Consider the following 6,195-nt stretch of genomic DNA (forward strand, 5'->3'; position numbering starts at 1 on the left):
GGCCCCCGGGGCTCACGAACCGGATCCAATGCCCCCATTGATCCCGATTCTGGATTGAACCGGGACTAATAGGCTGACCCGGCCTGGACCAATACCCCTTTTCTACTAGTGACGTGATCAAAGACGTATACTTGCATTAGAAAACCAGAACGATATTTATATGGCTCGGAGAATCCGACATGCCAGAACGCGCAGTACGTATATAGTACCCCTACTACGTAATGGAAATAGTATCCTGAAACTCAGCTGTCGGAAAGATGCTAGATTCGTATACGAATTGCCACGAAAATACCCTGTGCGCCAATGCATGTTGAGCATGGGTTAGATCGCCGTACCTAGCTACACATACAGCCTGTGCCCTGATTGACAGTGGTAATAACCATTTTCTGTGAAGAACTACCCAATGTAATCTCAGTCTCAAACTCATCGTTGAAAAATGTTTCTCCGCTCGCCCGCATCGCCGCGCCTGCCTATATAATATGGGATCATGCATCGAGAAACCAATTCGCTCAAGCAAGTTTCTTTCCCAGAAAATGTCTGTGGCACGGACACTAACGACCCTGTCCGTCCGGCGGGGCGAGCGCGAACTCGTGGCGCCGGCGAGGCCCACGCCCTACGAGTTCAAGGTGCTCTCCGACATCGATGACCAGGAGGTCCTCCGCTTCTACCGCTCCGGCGCTTTCTTCTACCGCGGCGACGCCTCCAAGTCCGGCATTGACCCGGCGAAGGTGATCAAGTCGGCGATCTCGGAGGCGCTCGTGCACTACTACCCTCTCGCCGGCCGGTTCCGGGAGCTCCAGCCGACGAGGAAGCTCGTGGTCGAGTGCACCGGCGAGGGGGTCGTGTTCGTCGAGGCGGACGCAGACGTCCGGATGGAAGACTTTGGAGACTCGGTGGCGCCGCCGGTGCCGTGTTACGACGAGCTGTTGCCCGAGCAGGAGAGCGCGGCCGCCGTTGTCGTCGACCGTCCATTGCTCTTTGCTCAGGTGACGCGGCTGACGTGCGGCGGCTTCGTCTTCGGGTTCCAGATATGCCACTGCATCGCCGACGGCCCGGGGATCGTGCAGTTCCTGACGGCGCTGACGGAGTTCACCCGCGGCGTGCCGGGCGCGCCGACCGTGCGGCCGGTGTGGCAGCGCGAGCTCCTCACGGCAAGCTGGCCGCCGGCCATCACGCACGACCACGTGGAGTACGCGCCTCTCCCCGACCCCGGAAAGGACGTGGTCTCCTCCTCGGACACCTTCTCGCAGCACACCTTCTTCTTCGGGCCCCGGGAGGTCGAGGCGCTCCGGTGCCAGGCTCCGCCGGCGCTGCGCACCGCCGCGTCGCGGTTCGACCTGATCGGCGCCTTCATGTGGCGGTGCCGCGCCGCCGCGCTGCGGTACGGCCCGGACGAGCTGGTCCGCCTGCACATGTTCGTGAACGGCCGGGTGAGGAACAGGAGCCGCCACCGCCTGCCGAGGGGCTACTACGGGAACTCGTTCGCGTTCGCCTCGGCGTGCGCGCCCGCCGGGGAGCTGTGCCGGAGGCCCTTGGGCGAGGCGCTGCGGCTGCTGCTGGAGGCCAAGGCACGGGCGGAGCAGGAAGGGTACGTGCAGTCGGTGGCCGGCTTCAACGCGGCGCACAGGAGGCCGGCGTTCCCCAAGGCCCGGACGTACCTCATCTCGGACATGGCCAAAGGGGGGATGATGGCGGTGGATTTCGGGTGGGGCAAGCCGGTGTACGGAGGCCCGGCGACGATCATTCTGGCCACGTTCCATTTGGAGGGAAGGAACGAAGCCGGTGAGGTGGGCGTCAACGTGCCGACCAGGTTGCCGGTGCAGGCGTTGGAGAGACTGAAGGTGGAGGTGACCAAGGGGCTTACCGTCACCAGTCGGACTGTCACTGAACCTGATGCGGACAAGAGCAAGTCACCGTTGGTTCCTGGTCACGCTCTCGCAAAGCTGTAGAAGCGGTGCGGTGCTATGCTCCTGCGTACACAACATCAAAAGAAGCACCAAGTTCGGCCACTGTTGTGCTTGTGCTAGACAACGAGGTCGTGGCGTTAGTAATGCATCTCTCGTGCATCGTTTGCACTGCGGTATATGTTGTCTGGTTTTCTTTGATAATGCTTGTAAGAGGTTTTCTTCCTCGTCATCTTGTTCGGTCGTGTGTTTTTATCTATATAAGAGAAAAGTGGAAAATGCAAGATAAATTGGAAACAAATGTGCAAATTCCAAACTGCATGGAGGCCTGGGAATCCTAAATCTTGACAAGTTTGCCATCGCCCTTCGTCTCCGGTGGCTATGGGCCTGGTGGCTCCACCCGGACAAGCCATGGGTTGGCTTGGGAACCCCTTGTGATGACAATGACCGAAATATTTTTGCTGCAGCTACCAAGGTTGAAGTTGGCAATGGCTCGCGTGCCAAGTTTTGGGAGTCTCCTTGGCTAGATGGGATTGCTCAGTTCGAATGGCTCGGCACGACAACTTCTGGACTTCCCAGGTGGACATCCTTCGCGGCATCACTGTCGAGCACCTCTCTGAGTTTGTCACCCTTTGGGAGAAGGTCCCCCATATCCACCTCGACATGGACACACCCGACACTATCACCTGGAAGTTCAGCATTGATGGACACTACTCGGCGACGTCGGCCTACAAGGCGCAGTTCTTTGGCCATACTGACACTGAGATGGTATCGACCGTTTGAAAGATTTGGGTGCCTCCTAAATGCAAGTTCTTTGCTTGGTTGGCAATTAGCAATAGGATCTGGACAGCGGATAGGCTTCAATGCCGAGGGTGGCCAAACTGCAACATTTGTCCCCTATGTAAGCAGGTTCAAGAGTCAGCGGCCCACCTTCTATTCCAGTGCAGATACACTATGAGAGTTTGGCGCATGATCAAAGATTGGCTGGGTCTCCATGATGTGCATTCTAGTGATTGGTGTGACACGACTTTCATTAAAGAGTGGTGGAGCCACAATGCTACCAAGAAGACACAATCGCGAAGACCACTTGCTTCCTTGATGCTTCTTATCTCTTGGGAGTTGTGGAATGAGAGGAATGCATGGATCTTTCGTAATACTGCTGTCCCGGTTGGAGTCATTGTTGCTAGGATTAAAGAGGAGGCGTCGCTTTGGAGCATGGCGGGGGCGAGGCACTTGAGTCACATAATGCCGCGAGAGTGATAGTTGTAATTCGGCCATGGGCCTTAACCTCTTAATCAATGAAAATGGCAAATCTTTTGCCGCGTTTCAATTTTTTTTTTCGTCCCTCAATTTTTGACGGAGTCTTAGATTTGTTCCCTCAACTCCCAAACTGAACAACTTGCGCCCTTAACTTCTAAAACCGGACAAGATTCATCCTTGTTCACGGTTTTGACCGGTTTTGGTGCTGTCTCACCCCGGTTTTGACCGTGATGACTCAAATTCGCATACTTTTTTCAAGTCCACATAATGTTTTCAAATTCGGGTACTTTTTCAAATGTGTGAACTTTATAAAAATTTGTACTTTTTCCAAATCCCCGTTCTTTTTTCAAATCTGAGTACTTTTTGAAAGTTCATGTAATTTTTAAAAATTGACGTACTTTTTCATATTCGTGTACATTTTTTTGGAAGAGTTCATGAATATGAAAAATTTATGCGAAGTTGAGAAAAGTACGTGGATTTGGATATTTTCTATGAAAAATATGTGGATTTGAAAAAAATGTCAACTTGAAACAAGTACGTGAATTTCAAACAAATATCCTGGATTGGAAAAGGAACACGGATTAGAAAAAAATACGTGAACTTTAAAAAGTATCCGAATTTGGAACAAGTACGCGAATTTCAGAAACAGTTCATGGATTTGAAAAACATACTTGGATTTGATAAAATTACACAAACTTGGGAAAATATGCGGATTTGAAAAAAAGTACGCAAATTAAAAAAACACGAATTTGAAAAAGTATGGAAATTCAAAATAGTTTACTGATTTGAAAAAAGTATGTTTATTTTGAAAAAATTACGTGACCTTGAAAAAATTATGTGGATTTTAAAAGTGTGTGTGAATTTCAAAAAGTTCACGGATACAAAAAATTATGCGAATTTCAGTGAGCACCGGTCAAAACCAGGGTTGACTTAGCACCAAAACCGGTCAGAACCGAGACCGAGGACGAACCTTGTCCGGTTTTGGTAGTTGGGGGTGCAAGTTGTCTGATTTTGAAGTTGAGGGACCAAATCTAGACTTCACCAAGAGTTGAGGGATGAAAAATATAATTTTCTCTCTATATAATAACTTGCACATATGCACGGCGTTGCAACGGGAGAAAAAATAGTGTGCATTTAAATTTAGTTAGAATTGTTGATAGTTTGGAATTGCTTATCACACTTGCCACGCGATAATTTAGTTAGAATTATATATGCAAGCATAACCATGCGAGCATGCCGATAAGAAACATTTAGGTTCCCGGTTTCATCACACGTGAAGTAATCAATCCGATATTTTTCCATTCATTGATCAAGGGGATTTAAGGTATGAAGTTTGAAAAGGCTAGCGAGTTATTCAATCTACTTTTTCCATTGATTTGACATGATTTCAAAATATGAAGTTCCATAATATGGAAGTGAGGCGAGTCTTCTTTTTTCATGTACAAGCCGTCGATATAGTATAACCGGAGTTAATTCTACTCCGCTATTATTCCATTCCTTAATCGAGGGAATTTAAGGTGTGAAGTTTCATAATATGGGAGTGAGCCAGGTCTTCTCCTACTCTTCTCTTTTCCTCAGGTAGCAATCCTCAAGAAATTCAGCGTCCTTTTCTAGCTAACTCATGTATCAATCCATCCATCCTTCGTCCAGCATAATCCATCCATCCTTCATCCTGCTTACTATACATGTAGTTTCGCACACGTACATAAATTGATACGACCCTTATTTCCCAGGTAGTTGGGCCGGCTAAATTGCGTGGGTTGTGAAAGGCTCAGGCACCGAAATGACATGTCTGTAAGGCGCGAGCAAAAATCCAGAAGAAATGACAAGTGGAAGGATCGAGCTCAGAACCTCAATGACCCGACAAAGTGTTGCCATCCACTCGAACAAACAGATCCTGCTAACCAATGGGCAGTGCAAGTATATAAGAACATACTGCAGCGTACAGTTCGAAAGATTTTTTGATTTTTTTGAACTTTTCTAATTATTATTATTATTATGAATTGCCGAACATTCATGAAAATATGAACAAATTCTTAAATCCTGAACTGTTTCAAAATTGTGAACCATTTTTTGAAAATTCCATACATTTTTCAAAAAAACATGAACAAAATTTGAAACGGAACGTTTTTAATATCCACAAATAATTTGAAAAACATGAAACTTTTCTAAAAATATGAACCTTTTCAATTTCTGAATAATTTTAGAAACTAGAACGTGTTTTAAAAATTAAGATTTTTTTAGAAAATGTGTATTTTCTAAACGAACATTATTTTCAATTAGTGAAATTTCACTAATACAAGAATATTTTTAGAATTTCAAACATTTTAAAATGCAAGTTTTATTTGAAAATGTCAAACAAATTTTGAAAACACAAAAGGTTTTGAAAAAATGGGATATATTTTTTCAATTTGGAACGAGGGAAAAATAAACTTCTGGACATTTGTCAAACATGAACAAGATATTGGAATGCTGAACTTTTTTCAAAAAACTGTAGAATAATGAAATCCTAAACGTGTCTTGAATATATGAAAAAATTAGAAAAATAAAAATAAACTTGGAACTGAAAGAAAGAAAAAGTAAAAAAAAGCGAGAAAGGGAAAGAAAAAGTAAAATATAAAAATAATACAGGAAAAAAGGGAAACAGGCCGGCTAAGTCTTGGGCGCTTTGTATGTGTCTCCAACTATTTCCCGCCATGTGCGGCAAATAGTGTCTTCCTAGCTATGTGGGCAGGAAAATATATCGGTTGGCTTCGCTGGGCCTCAAGGCGCGTCGCACGTATGAAATTCTGGACAAAGCTTTTTTTTTTTCCTTTTTTACCAGATGGACGTACAATAATTTAGTACTACGACGGACAAAAATAATCTTTTCGGCAGTGAACGTATGAAAAAAGTTCAGGGAAACACACATTGCTTTCTTACTTGGTATAGATAATGCGAAACAAAAGTCTATTTTAAGTGTACTTCTGCAATGCCGTCTCTTCTTTCGATGCAACTTCAGCTGCAGAGTATGGAATTATTTGCAAATTGA

The 6,195-nt window shown here is 46.1% G+C and overlaps 1 pseudogene; it reads left to right on the top strand.

Moving 5' to 3' along the window:
- The first annotated feature begins 487 nt into the window (after positions 1-487).
- On the top strand, positions 488-1,949 carry LOC119360601 (annotated as a pseudogene).
- The last annotated feature ends 4,246 nt before the right edge of the window (positions 1,950-6,195 follow it).

The sequence above is a fragment of the Triticum dicoccoides genome, chromosome 2B, assembly GCF_002162155.2.
Source record: "Triticum dicoccoides isolate Atlit2015 ecotype Zavitan chromosome 2B, WEW_v2.0, whole genome shotgun sequence".
In the NCBI taxonomy this organism is placed as follows: domain Eukaryota; kingdom Viridiplantae; phylum Streptophyta; class Magnoliopsida; order Poales; family Poaceae; genus Triticum; species Triticum dicoccoides.